Genomic DNA, 15348 nt, shown 5'->3' on the forward strand with positions numbered 1-15348 from the left:
TGTATTTATTCCTTGTGTTATCATTTTTCTACATTGTTCTCTCTGCATTGTTGGGAAGGGCTTGTAAGTAAGCATTTCACTGTTAGTCTACACTAGTTGTTTACCAAGTATGTGACAAATTAGTCATTATTTGACCTCAACCTATACGCTTTTCTGGATATTCAGTATCTGATACTGAGATGTCTAAGTGTGCTTCCCAAATGACACCCTATTCCCTACATACAGTGCCTTCGGGAATTATTTAGACCCCTGGACTTTTTCCACATTTTGTTACATTATAGCCTTATTCTAAAATGGATACACAATACCCCATAATGAAAAACAGATGTTAGGAAATTTTAGCAAATTTATAATAACTTAAAAACAGAAATACCTTATTTACATAAGTATTCAGACCCTTTGCTATTAGACTCGAAATTGAGCTCAGGTGCATCCTGTTTCCATTGATCATCCTTGAAATGTTTCTACAACTCGATTGGAGTCCACCTGTGGTAAATTAAATTGATTGGACATGATTCGGAAAGGCAGACACCTGTCTATATAAGGTCTCACAGTTGGCAGTGCATGTCAGAGCAAAAACCAAGCCATGAGATTGAAAGAGTCGTCTGTAGAGCTCTGAGACAGGATTGTGTCGAGGATCAGATCTGGGGAAGGGTACCAAAAAATGTCTGCAGCACAGCCCGCTGGGAGTTTGCCAAACTCTCAGACCATGAGAAACAAAATTCTCTGGTCTGATGAAACCAAGATTGAACTCTTTGGCCTGAATGCCAAGCGTCACGTCTGGAGGAAACCTAGCACCATCCCTGCACCATCCCTGCACCATCCCTACGGCTGTGGAGGTGTTTTTCAGCGGCAGGGACTGGGAGACTAGTCAGGATCGAGGCAAAGACGAACAGAGCAAAGTACAGAGAGATCCTTAATGAAAACCTTCTCCAGAGCTCCCAGGACCTCAGACTGGGGCGAAGGTTCGCCTTCCAAAAGGACAACGACCCCGTAACGATCTTCGTCTTCATCGGATGAGGAGTAGGAAGGATCGGACCAAAACGCAGGGTGGTAAGTGTCCATGATTATTTATTATACCAGAACACAAAAATAGAAAATAACAAAGTAAATGTAAGAAATGAAAATCGAAACAGTCCTGAAAGGTGAAAACACAAAACAGGAAACAACTACCCACAAACACCAGGTGGGAAAAGGCTACCTAAGTATGGTTCTCAATCAGAGACAACGATAGACAGCTGCCTCTGATTGGGAACCATACCAGGCCAAACGCATAGAAAAGAAAACATAGAAAAACAACATAGAATGCCCACCCCAACTCACGCCCTGACCAAACCAAAATAGAGACATAAAAAAGGAACTAAGGTCAGGGCGTGACAGACCCTAAGCACACAGTCAAGACAACGCAGGAGTGGCATCGGAACAAGTCTCTGAATGTCCTTGAGTGGCCCATCCAGAGCCCGGACTTAAACCTGATCGCACATCTCTGGTGAGACCTGAAAATAGCTGTGCAGAAACACTCCCCATCCTACCTGACAGAGCTTGAGAGGATCTGCAGAGAAGAATAAGAGAAACTCCCCAAATACAGGTGTGCCAAGCTTGTAGCGTCATACCCAAGAAGACTTGAGGCTGTAATCGCTGCCAAAGGTGCTTCAACAAAGTACTGAGTAAAGGGTGTGAATACTTATTTATATGTAATATTTCAATTTTTTATTTTTAACAATTAGCAAACATTTCTAAAAACCTATTTTTGCTTTGTCATTATGGGGTATTGTGTGTAGATTGATGAGCGGGGAAAAAAACAATTTAATCAATTTTAGAATAAGGCTGTAATGTAACAAAATGTGGAAAAAGTCAAGGGGTCTGAATACTTTCCGAAAGCACTGTAGTGCACTACTTTTGACCAGAGCTCTATGTAATATATATGGAATAGGGAACCATTTGGGATGCGTACTAAGGCTCAGTCAGTATATAGGTTAAATCTCACATTTATAGGATAAGATTGTTTAATGCAGAATCAAATGAGATCTTGACCTCCACCTGGCACAGACAGAAAACCTGGGGTTAACTACCTGGGGTTAACTACCTGGGGCTAACTACCTGGGGCTAACTACCTGGGGTTAACTACCTGGGGCTAACTACCTGGGGTTAACTACCTGGAGTTAACTACCTGGGGTTAACTACCTGGGGTTAACTACCTGGGGTTAACTACCTGGGGTTAACTACCTGGGGGTAACGAAGCAGAGATGGATCGTGATGAAAGGCTTCCTATCCTACTGTAAGAAACAGCATGAGATACACTCTTAGAAAAAAGGGTTCCAAAAGGGTTCTTCGGCTTTCCCCATAGGAGAACCCTTTTTGGTTCCAGGAAGACCCTTTTGGGTTCCAGGTACAGCCCGTTGTGAAAAAGGTTCTACTTAGAACCAAAAAGGGTTATTCTACGGGGACAGCCGAAGAACGCTTTTAGGTTGTAGATATGACCTTTTTTCCTGCAACCAGGTGTGAGGAGCTGCTGGGCTTGGACTCCCAGGGCAAACTGTGTTCTAGATTGTAGATAGCAGGGACAGTTATATCAAGCGTCTTAGAGGAGTTCTGATTTAAGAACAGTGTTACATTTTAAATCACAATGAATAAGATTAGATGGACAGGAGGCCAGGGCAAACTGTGTTCTAGATTGTAGATAGCAGGGACAGTTATATCAAGCGTCTTAGAGGAGTTCTGATTTAAGAACAGTGTTACATTTTAAATCACAATGAATAAGATTAGATGGACAGGAGGCCAGGGCAAACTGTGTTCTAGATTGTAGATAGCAGGGACAGTTATATCAAGCGTCTTAGAGGAGTTCTGATTTAAGAACAGTGTTACATTTTAAATCACAATGAATAAGATTAGATGGACAGGAGGCCAGGGCAAACTGTGTGTTCTAGATTGTAGATAGCAGGGACAGTTATATCAAGCGTCTTAGAGGAGTTCTGATTTAAGAACAGTGTTACATTTTAAATCACAATGAATAAGATTAGATGGACAGGAGGGACATACTCTTAGATCAGTATGTCTACTCTAAGACACTTGATACATACGGCCACAAGTCTGAGCCACATGGTAATATACTGTATAGCAGTGTTTCTCAACGTCCGGTCCACGGGCCGGTGCCAGTCCGCGGGCCGGTGCCAGTCCGCGGGCCGGTGCCAGTCTGCGGGCCGGTGCCAGTCCGTGGGATGTTGCTGGCTGATCCCTGATTTAGTCAAGGAGGAAAAATCACAGTTTATCGGTCCCTGACACAAGAGGGACCAGGGTATGCTGGTTCGTGGTAAAAAATAACTTGAGAAATATTGGTGTACAGATGTAGGATCTTAATATGATCACCCTGTTGCAGGATAACTTTTCTGCAGTGCAGGACATTTAAAACTTGCAGTGTATTTGTGTTTTAAAAAGGCTTCTGAAGTTTGTAATTTCAACGTTGACATTTCAGACTTAATTTTCCCTGACGAAAAATGTATCAACCCCTACAAAAATGTCCATTCATTATAATCCACATAATAATGAACATTTTCTATTGCTGCAGGATTATTTTCCTGCTGTACATAACTGTCTCAAATGAAGATCCTACATCTGCATACGTCAACCAAAGACTCGTCACTCTTCCTGTCCCTGCCGAGGTGAGGTGTCTGTCTGCACAGACCAGTGAAGCATGTGAAAATGACTCCACGTTGACTCTGTCATACTCTGTCATACCATCTCCTCTGTTCTGTCCCTTTAGATGTCACCCAACCCACTGCCAGCAGCTACTATTAGCCTGCACAATAATTATTATGGAAAATATATGGTCAGTAATAGCTCCATTGGTGCCACAGCACCTTTGATATGGAAATGTACTGGTGTATATTTGACTAAATACACATGTGGGCTATGGAAGCGTGGGAAGACAATGAAGAATGGAGGATCCTTTGGGGACCCTGTTCTAAAATGCTTCAACAAATTGGGACTGAGGGTATGCCTCTTTGAACATGTGTTGAAGCCCTCACCGCCCATGTGCCTGTCATATTGACATATGACAAATTGCAAAAGTCATTGATGGAATAACTTGATGGTAGATAATGAACTCATATGGCTCACTGGACTATGTGACTCCCTGCCAGACAGGTTGTCACAAAAGGCTGAGAGAATCAACTCCTAACAAAAATAATAGATATCTTATGGACGAGTCTTGAGATCTTATGAATCATATAATTGATATTGCCCAATCAAAAACATGTTTAAATGTCTGTGGCTTTTTCTCTTCAGACATAAAGACAGTATTTGTTCACAAAAATAATTACCTCATAATTACTGAATAATATCACAATAAAATACATTAATATTAGAACAATGAAATATAATATTTCCATAGAGGAGAAGATGGATAAACAGTCGACACTAAGAACAACAACCCTGTGCGTATCAGCCACAGCCAGTACAAAGAGAGATAAAAGGGTCTTACCTTCCTTTACCAGAAGATGAGAGTAGACACACACTATATGAACAGGCAGACGAGAGAGAACCTATCATTGTTCTCCCACACACACAGCTTGCTCTGTCTCTCTCTCTCTCTCTCTCTCTCTCTGTCTCTCTGTCTCCCTCTGCTTCTCTCTTTCTCTCCCCCTCTCTCTCTCTCTCTCTCTCTGGATGGATGGATGGATGGAAATATGCTGGAGTTACAGTCTACCCCCAGCACCATCCCCCCCTCCATCGCCGCTCGGAATCCCACCCTATGCATACAGTCTCTCTCTCTCTCTCTCTCTCTCTCTCTCTCTCTGTCTCCCTCTGCTTCTCTCTTTCTCTCCCCCTCTCTCTCTCTCTCTCTCTCTGTCTCTCTCTCTCGCTGTCTCTCTGTCTCCCTCTGCTTCTCTCTTTCTCTCCCCCTCTCTCTCTCTTTCTCTCTGGATGGATGGAAATATGCTGGAGTAACAGTCTACCCCCAGCACCATCCCCCCCTCCATCACCGCTCGGAATCCCACTCTGTGCATACAGTCTCTCTCCTCTCTCTCTCTCTCTCTCTCTCTCTCAGCGTATGTGCTCCACAAAAAGACTCTCCCTCACAGCCCATATGATCATGCGATGTGTGTGAGAGTGAGTGCGCTTGTAAGTATATAGTATGTCAATGTATGTGTGTGTGTTTGCACGTATGCATGCGTGTGTGTGTATTTTTGAGTGCATGTTATGTGTATGTGTGTGCATGCATGGAGTGAGTGTGTGTATTACTACTGTACAAGTGTGTATTTCTGTTTCACCAGAGGACTAGCTACTAGCGAAAACAAACAGGAACCTTCCCGACCCCAGCCCCCCCGGGCCCCCCAGTCCTGGGCAACAGCCATCAGAAGGCAGCAGAGAGGATATAGCCCACATCTGTTTTACCAGCCCCTAGGGGAGCACACGACTCCAGATACTTACCCCAGCTGCATTATTAACACGTTAATGCTTCCATTATATGGAATAGGAGCATGGCTGTTTTAACTTGGAGGAGAGAAGAGGGAGACGTGGAAGGGAAGGGCAAGCCTGGGCACCACCGCGTTCTGCTGACTGGAGGGATTTCACCCCGTCCACTGACTCCACACAGCTGGGCCGGCCGGACTGAATAGGGTGTCATTTGGGACGCAGAGTCTTTTTACCCAGACCATTCAGATTGGGGAGAAATCTCTAAGCAGCTAGCAGTGGCAGCAGGGCAGACTACTACTTAACAAATACCTCCATATTTCTCCACTGACTCATTTTTCTTTTGTGTTTTTAATTGTTGCTGCAGATTTCAGTACTCAATCAAAATCATTTTTATTTCATTACATTTCCATCCGTCTAAATGTTCTAACAGTGAGCAATGTAGAGGGATGAATTGTACAGATGGAAGATGCACAAACCCGCACACACACACACACACACACACACACACACACACACACACACACACACACACACACACACACACACACACACACACACACACACACACACACACACGGTATAGTAATGCTGATGTTGTACATTGCTATGTTGGAAAGATTATAAGGATATTTATTTGTTAAATGTGAATTCTCCTATAGATAATTAACAGACTTTTTTTACTGACTAATTTCACTCTGTATGATTTTGTAAACATAAATATGTGTTGTATACTGTATGTTATATTTGTACCATATAATGAATGGACCCATTAGAACCCAGTTACAGAACATGTTTGATATGTCTCTCTCTATGTTATTATTGGAGGATGATGGTACTGATAAACAGACATAAACACTCATATCTATGTCATTCTGTCTCTAATCTACTAGTCAAATGTACGCCGTGGGATTTAGTAACAACTCTTTTCTGAGGAGTCATTTCTCCATTTTCAATATACACTATTTTACAACGTGTGTATTTTAGTTCATGACATTTCTGAAAGGCAATGACAAAATAAATGGTGTTGTAAACTCTCTCATTAAAAATCTAATTCATTAGTTCCCAACTGCCTTTGTTCCACATGCCCTCTGAGAGAACAAAGGATTTGAACCCCCACCATAACATACCAGCCGCCCCCCACCCTGGTTCCTCACTAACACATCTTACAACCATCTCTGTTGCATTCTTCTGCGTGTACGTTGGACGGGCTAGTATTCAAGGTTCAGTGTATTACCATGTCTAAAGAAATAGGTTTTTATAATCCCTTGCCATGGAATGGAGTATAATCAGAGGTTATAATACAGTGTATTACCATGTGTATATAATACTAAATATAATACAGAAATAGGTTTTTATAATCCCTTGCCATGGAATGGTGTATATAATACAGTACATAATATAATACAGAGTGTATATAATACAGAGTGTATATAATACAGTATATATATACAGTGTATATAATACAGTATATAATACAGAGTGTATATAATACAGAGTGTATATAATACAGAGTGTATATAATACAGTGTATATAATACAGTGTATATAATACAGAGTGTATATAATACAGAGTGTATATAATACAGTGTATATAATACAGAGTGTATATAATACAGAGTGTATATAATACAGAGTGTATATAATACAGTGTATATAATAGAGTGTATATAATACAGAGTGTATATAATACAGAGTGTATATAATACAGAGTGTATATAATACAGTGTATATAATACAGTGTATATAATACAGAGTGTATATAATACAGAGTGTATATAATATATATAATACAGAGTGTATATAATACAGAGTGTATATAATACAGATATAATACAGTGTATATAATATATAATACAGAGTGTATATAATACAGAGTGTATATAATACAGTGTATATAATACAGTATATAATACAGAGTATATAATACAGAGTGTATATAATACAGAGTGTATATAATACAGAGTGTATATAATACAGAGTGTATATAATACAGAGTGTATATAATACAGAGTGTATATAATACAGAGTGTATATAATACAGAGTGTATATAATACAGAGTGTATATAATACAGAGTGTATATAATACAGAGTGTATATAATACAGAGTGTATATAATACAGAGTGTATATAATACAGTATATAATACAGAGTGTATATAATACAGTATATAATACAGAGTGTATATAATACAGAGTGTATATAATACAGAGTGTATATAATACAGAGTGTATAGACTGTATTCTGATAACTATAATTAGTGGATATGGTTGGTTATTACCGTGGGTTAGTGAAATATCCCTAGCAGTGGAATGAAGTGTAACACAGATGCCTACATTATTATTTCAAATATATTCACAACTATGCAATAGGTCTAGTTAACCTCCTGGTCTACTTCCTCATTTCAATGTAGATTGTTCTATCTGCACCAGCATTTGATATCACAGTTTAAAAAATTAAATAATCATTGGTGCATGCAAAACATTTCATAAATGTATATATTTTTAATGTAAATCAAATCCTATATGGAATGTGTACAAGACAGTCTAACTATATATATATATGAGCTCATATGAACAAGACAGTCTAACTATATATATATGAGCTCATATGAACAAGACAGAAATTGTGAGGAAAAGGAAGAGCATTTGAGAAACGTCGTATTTCCCTGGTGAATGAATGGCCAAACCATGACAGTACCCAGACAGGCCTGCTAGAGTATGGAAAAGGCTACGGCTACAGTGATACCACTTTCTATGAAGTACAAACCTATAATACTTGATAATGTATTATAGTACACGTACAATGTGTTATGCCACTGGCTATTTGTGTGGTAAATCTACTGTCCCATGTCCTCAGGACAACGTGAGCAATGTCACCACACCCAAGGCTTTCCCAGCATATAGCGGCAAGCCCAAGCACTTCACAGACTGCATGACTGAGTGCTATACACATAAATGCATTACAAGGACAAACTCTGCATAGCCAGAATGAGGCTGATATCTGTTGCAGTGCACAGGGCTGAGTGGATGAGAGGGATGACAAAGCATTTAAGTGCAGTTGAATTTCATCCAATTACAGTAAAGATCCCAGAATTGTGATAACTGCATGTGACGTTTGAATAGTTTCTTCTTTTATAATACTTAGTATCCCTTTTCAGATATACAATTACGTCTAGAATACACACATCTAGTAACACAAAGCTATGGCATGTGATTTTGTTAGGATGCATCCATCTGGTCAGAAGAATGCATACGTCCTCTGACAGCAGAATGGAGAACCAAAGGGACTATGGTACACAGTAATACTACTACTACACCTACTTACACCTTCTCTCTACAGAATCAATATCCATACCATTCTGTAAAAGTACCAGCTGTATTCGTTAGTGCAGAATTATCATATTATTTGGCCAAACATACCTGTATGCATATACATTGTTCGTGGACATCATATCATTTGTTGTAGGGAGTAATGACAGATGTAATGACAGATGTAATGACAGATGTAATGACAGATGATTCCAATGTCAGATTGATCAAATTGAGTCGTCATTTTCTGTAATCCATATATTGGTTTTAATTGATTTGTCTCTCTATATAAAATAAATCACTTTCGGGTAGCTAAATAAAGGCTCTTATATTGCCCAGCCTGACACTTACACCCATATGGATTCATGTGTATACATTTGTATTGGTAATTGTTTATAGCTGTAAGGGGTTGCTGTAGAATCTAGTCTTTTGTTGTTTAATCAGATATATATTTTTTTAAATGCGTGGGTTTTGATATCTATTCAAATTCCCACTCCCTTTGATCAAAATGCACAAGTAAAAGCTTCAGGGTCTGAAAACTCAACTGACCCAATGTATTTGGGCTAAAAACATCTAATAGCACCATATCCTCATACATCCCCTCTGGGCAATTCATCTAAAACACTAAGGGAGTGAGTGCTGGCTAAACAGGAGAAACGTCTGAGAAAGTCAACCTCTTTCTCAGATGAAAAGGAAGGGAGAAATAGATGTGTGTGTAAAGACATCGGAGAGAGAGGGAGACAGGAAGGAGCTCCAAATGTCACACATAGCACCCCTCCTCGATAACCCCTCCTAGGCAACCCCTCCTAGGCAACCTGTGGGGTGGGGCTCCCGGGGCTGCATGGCGGCTCATCTACCTGCTCCTCCTAGGCCAACTAAGGAGATCTCCCTCTGACTGTGACAGACATCCAGAAACACACACACACACACACACATATTAATCTGCTGAGGACAAATCCTACAAGAAGCAGTGTCAGGAGACAGAGAGGTTCATGCCACAGCACAGCAATCCAATTTAGAGTTACATCCTCAACTCCAATTCATCCTCATCTCCACCACCACATCCCCTCTCCACCACATCCCCTCTCCACCACATCCCCTCTCCACATCTCCTCTCATCATCCCCTCTCCATCCACATCCCCTCTCCACCACATCCCTCTCCACCACATCCCCTCTCATCACATCCCCTCTCCATCACATCCCCTCTCCATCACATCCCCTCTCCATCACATCCCCTCTCCATCACATCCCCTCTCCATCACATCCCCTCTCCACCACATCCCCTCTCCACCACATCCCCTCTCCACCACATCCCCTCTCCATCACATCTCCTCTCCACCACATCCCCTCTCCATCACATCCCTCTCCATCACATCCCCTCTCCATCACATCCCCTCTCCATCACATCCCCTCTCCATCACATCCCCTCTCCATCACATCCCCTCTCCATCACATCCCCTCTCCAACACATCCCCTCTTCATCACATCCCCTCTCCATCACATCCCCTCTTCACCACATCCCCTCTCCATCACATCCCCTCTCCACCACATCCCCTCTCCACCACATCCCCTCTCCATCACATCCCCTCTCCACCCCATCCCCTCTCCATCACATCCCCTCTCCACCATGACTGTCTATCACTGGAGTCACCAGCAGTCAGCTGTCAAGGCCCATCAACTCTGTAACATGGCTGCCATAGTCACACTGGCCAGGACCGGTCACAGCAGTCCAATATGGCTGATGCTTTTATCCAAAGTGGATTACAGTCATGCATGATGTGCATACATTTCTGTATGTTTCCAGTAGGAATTGAACCCACGATCCTGGCATTGTAAGTGCCATTCTCTATCAATTGAGCCACACAGACACAGGAGCGCCTCTAATAGGGACATGTTAGGGGTGACTCGTCCTCCCGCTACCGAAATGTCCTCCCACTCCATCTAATGCAGCACGCTCTGGCTCCTGAATCTACAGGGTTAACCAACCAACCAATCCCTCCACAACACTGTATCCTCTCTCTCTCTACCCCCCCCTCTCTTTCTCTCTGGTCTTCGCTGGAGAAAAATAAAAACCCACTGGCCCACCATACATGGGGCTGTGCCTGCATGCCTCAGAGAAAAATAACTTGGTGGTTTTGGGCAGGGCAGCTAAATGGTCGCTACTTCAGAGTGAGGTGTCTGTGTGGAGGCTGGTGTGATGTGAAAGGCTGATTGTGTACCAGCGACTGTGTGTCTCTCAGCATTGATCCCATTACAGGATGTAAATTAAACACACAGGCGTCCCTCTTTGCTCTGGGCTCTTCAAGCAGCTCTTTGTCTCCAGGGGATTTTAACTAAGGATTCCATGACAACATGTCAGACACTGTATGAAACTGATTACATGCAGCAAAAGCGCCTCTCTCTATCAGTGCCGTGTTTCGTTCTTAGCGATGCTCCTTCCTATCTTTCCAAAAAGAAAGAGGTGCTCTGTGTTCTACCGAGCTGTGGAAACAAAGACAAAGGAAGGAAGAGACTGAAGAACTTAAGAAGACGAAGGTCCAACTTTGACCCTCAGGTGATGCCAAACTAATCAAAAGGAGTGCCTGTTTTACGGTCTCTTCTCAGGTCTGTCCATTTGAAATGATCCAGGTGTATCTGTTACCTTGTTTAAAACAAGACATGTTAGGTGTTGTGAGTGAGTCAAGCTCAGCAATAAACCACAGAGTGGATGTATGTATGAGGCTAAGTAGTTACGGCAGCTGAGGGAAGCAGGACAATGAACAGACAAATATAGACAAAGTATGTGACAGAGTGTGTGAGCACCCTTCAGACTTACCCCTTGTGATAGCAGCAGGCAGAACACACACCAGGCACAGCAGCCAGGGATGGTTCCTGGTCCTGGAGATCCTGCAGACCTCCATGTACTGTCAACCGGAGGCTGCCTTCTCTCTCTCTCTCTCTCTCTCTTTTCTCTCTTCCTGGTTCATTCCCTCCCTCCTCCTCCTCTCTGACAGGCGCTTCAGAAGAATCAGATCACTCTCTCCAGCCTGGTACAGAGAGCAGTGAGGCACATGGGAGGGGTGTTTTGTAATCTACCAGGTTGTACCACCCAGAAGAGAAATATGGGGGGTGGGGGGAGAAGGAGGAGAGGAGGGTTAGAGGAGGGCTCTCCAGCCATACCTTCCCTTCATCCCTCTGTCTGCCCTGGGATTGGTCTCTTCCTTTTTCTTTGCTCTGATTGGAGGTCCTGCTTCCCCCTCAATAACATTATAAGAATCCTAAAGAAAGAGAGAGAGAGAGAGAGAGAGAGGGGAGAGAGAGAGCCGGGGGGGAGAGGTGAGAAAGAGGGGGAGATAGCGAGAGGGGTAAGAGAGAGAGAGAGAGAGAGAGAGAGAGAGAGAGAGAGATAGAGAGAGGGGTAAGAGAGAGAGAGAGAGAAAGAGAGAGAGAGAGAGAGAGCCGGGGGGGGGAGAAAGAGGGGAGAAAAAGAGAGAGATCGCGAGAGGGGTAGAGAGAGAGAGAGAGAGAGAGAGAGAGAGGGGTAAGAGAGAAGGGGGTAGAAAAAAGAGAGAGAGACAGGGGGATAGGAGGGATAGATGCCTTAAAGCTTTAAATACTGATTCAGTGGAGACTCTGGGCTTAAGACGTAGTAGACAATAGCATCATTCATTTTGACATGGGAAACAAGAAAGCTCTGACTGGGTGTTAATGCAGAATTCCACTGTTTTTTAGTTCACACTCCTCTTGCATACAGGCTTTAACCACCAAAATCAGGGTGTGTTTGTGTGTGTGTGTGTGTGTGTGTGTGTGCGTGTGCGGGTGTGTGTGTCTAAGAATCTCCTCATGTCATGCCCCAGGGTGTCTGTCTGTCTGACTGTCTGTCACACTGTCTGCCAGCCCACCATATATCCTCCTCCCTCCACTGTTAATACATGCATTGTCCTCAGCATCATCTGCTCCTCAGCGTTAGGGTTCAATAGACTTATTCTAAAGACCTGGAAATGCTTATGCAAACGTGGATATGTGAAGTTACTCATGTTAATGAATAAGCAGCGAACCATGAATGAAGGTAAACCAGAGATGTTATTCATTCTAGTGACTACAGCAGTCAGCCAGAATGTTATTCATTCTAGTGACTACAGCAGTCAGCCAGAATGTTATTCATTCTAGTGACTACAGCAGTCAGCCAGAGATGTTATTCATTCTAGTGACTGCAGCAGTCTGCCAGATATGTTATTCATTCTAGTGACTACAGCAGTCTGCCAGAGATGTTATTCATTCTAGTGACTACAGCAGTCTGCCAGATATGTTATTCATTCTAGTGACTACAGCAGTTCTAGTGATTCTACAGCAGTCTGCCAGAGATGTTATTCATTCTAGTGACTACAGCAGTCTGCCAGATATGTTATTCATTCTAGTGACTACAGCAGTCTGCCAGAGATGTTATTCATTCTAGTGACTACAGCAGTCTGCCAGAGATGTTATTCATTCTAGTGACTACAGCAGTCATTCTAGTGACTACAGCAGTCTGCCAGAGATGTTATTCATTCTAGTGACTACAGCAGTCTGCCAGATGTTATTCATTCTAGTGACTACAGCAGTCTGCCAGAGATGTTATTCATTCTAGTGACTGCAGTCTGCAGAGATGTTATTCATTCTAGTGACTACAGCCAGAGATGTTATTCATTCTAGTGACTACAGCAGTCTGCCAGAGATGTTATTCATTCTAGTGACTACAGCAGTCTGCCAGAGATGTTATTCATTCTAGTGACTCTGCAGAGATGTTATTCAGCAGTCTGCCAGAGATGTTATTCATTCTAGTGACTACAGCAGTCTGCCAGAGATGTTATTCATTCTAGTGACTACAGCAGTCTGCCAGAGATGTTATTCATTCTAGTGACTACAGCAGTCTGCCAGATATGTTATTCATTCTAGTGACTACAGCAGTCTGCCAGATTCATTTATTCATTCTAGTGATTCATTCTAGTGACAGCCTGCCAGAGATGTTATTCATTCTAGTGACTACAGCAGTCAGCCAGAATGTTATTCATTCTAGTGACTACAGCAGTCAGCCAGATATGTTATTCATTCTAGTGACTACAGCAGTCTGCCAGAGATGTTATTCATTCTAGTGACTACAGCAGCCTGCCAGATATGTTATTCATTCTAGTGACTACAGCAGTCTGCCAGAGATGTTATTCATTCTAGTGACTACAGCAGTCTGCCAGAGATGTTATTCATTCTAGTGACTACAGCATTCTGCCAGATATGTTATTCATTCTAGTGACTACAGCAGTCTGCCAGAGATGTTATTCATTCTAGTGACTACAGCAGTCTGCCAGATATGTTATTCATTCTAGTGACTACAGCAGCCTGCCAGAGATGTTATTCATTCTAGTGACTACAGCAGCCTGCCAGAGATGTTATTCATTCTAGTGACTACAGCAGTCTGCCAGATATATTATTCATTCTAGTGACTACAGCAGTCTGCCAGATATGTTATTCATTCTAGTGACTACAGCAGTCTGCCAGAGATGTTATTCATTCTAATGACTACAGCAGCCTGCCAGATATGTTATTCATTCTAGTGACTACAGCAGTCAGCCAGATATGTTATTCATTCTAGTGACTACAGCAGTCTGCCAGATATGTTATTCATTCTAGTGACTACAGCAGTCTGCCAGATATGTTATTCATTCTAGTGACTACAGCAGTCTGCCAGATATGTTATTCATTCTAGTGACTACACCAGTCTGCCAGAGATGTTATTCATTCTAGTGACTACAGCAGTCTGCCAGAGATGTTATTCATTCTAGTGACTACAGCAGTCTGCCAGATATGTTATTCATTCTAGTGACTACAGCAGTCTGCCTGATATGTTATTCATTCTAGTGACTGCAGCAGTCTGCCAGATATGTTATTCATTCTAGTGACTACAGCAGTCTGCCAGAGCCAGAGATGTTATTCATTCTAGTGACTACAGCAGTCTGCCAGAGATGTTATTCATTCTAGTGACTACAGCAGTCTGCCAGATATGTTATTCATTCTAGTGACTGCAGCAGTCTGCCAGATATGTTATTCATTCTAGTGACTACAGCAGTCTGCCAGAGCCAGAGATGTTATTCATTCTAGTGACTACAGCAGTCTGCCAGAGCCAGAGATGTTATTCATTCTAGTGACTGCAGCAGTCTGCCTGTAAAGAGTTCTGTAGTTGTTCATCATGGCTACTACACCTGATTCCTCTTCTACTAAAATATGAAGGTAAATACCTTGACAGCAGTGCACTGACCAGCTGGTTTATAGTGTGTTTTCAGAGCCATCAGCTTGGAGGAAAGCAGTTGCAATTATTCAAGGCTTGCATTGTGAAGTCTTCTCAAATTGTAAATTGATTATCATTTTAGCATGAACTGCAAAGCGGCAGAATGGAATTTCACACTGTACGCAATCACAATGATCTGGCGCCATCCCGGGTATCAAAGCACATATAATGAACCCTTCATTTATCCTACATTCCTGCCGTAGCATCGGAGCTAAATTCCTCTAGATAGACCGTGTAGGAAGAAGGCCTATGTTGAGCAGTGTTCTGCTACTCATAACAACGTATGGCTGAGCTCAATGGCCGTCGGGTCTCATATGGACAGGCG

The 15348-nt window shown here is 42.4% G+C and overlaps 1 protein-coding gene across 1 annotated transcript in view; it reads right to left on the minus strand.

Annotated features, from left to right (window-relative positions):
* The window catches only part of LOC135574966 (mucin-1-like), a 43805-nt gene extending 32051 nt beyond the window's left edge, over positions 1-11754 (minus strand). The window contains exon 1 of the mRNA XM_065027093.1: positions 11541-11754. The gene's annotated coding sequence lies outside the window, so the exon portion shown is untranslated. The remainder of the gene's footprint in view (positions 1-11540) is intronic.
* Positions 11755-15348: the final 3594 nt, after the last annotated feature.

The sequence above is a fragment of the Oncorhynchus nerka genome, linkage group LG14, assembly GCF_034236695.1.
Source record: "Oncorhynchus nerka isolate Pitt River linkage group LG14, Oner_Uvic_2.0, whole genome shotgun sequence".
NCBI lineage: Eukaryota > Metazoa > Chordata > Actinopteri > Salmoniformes > Salmonidae > Oncorhynchus > Oncorhynchus nerka.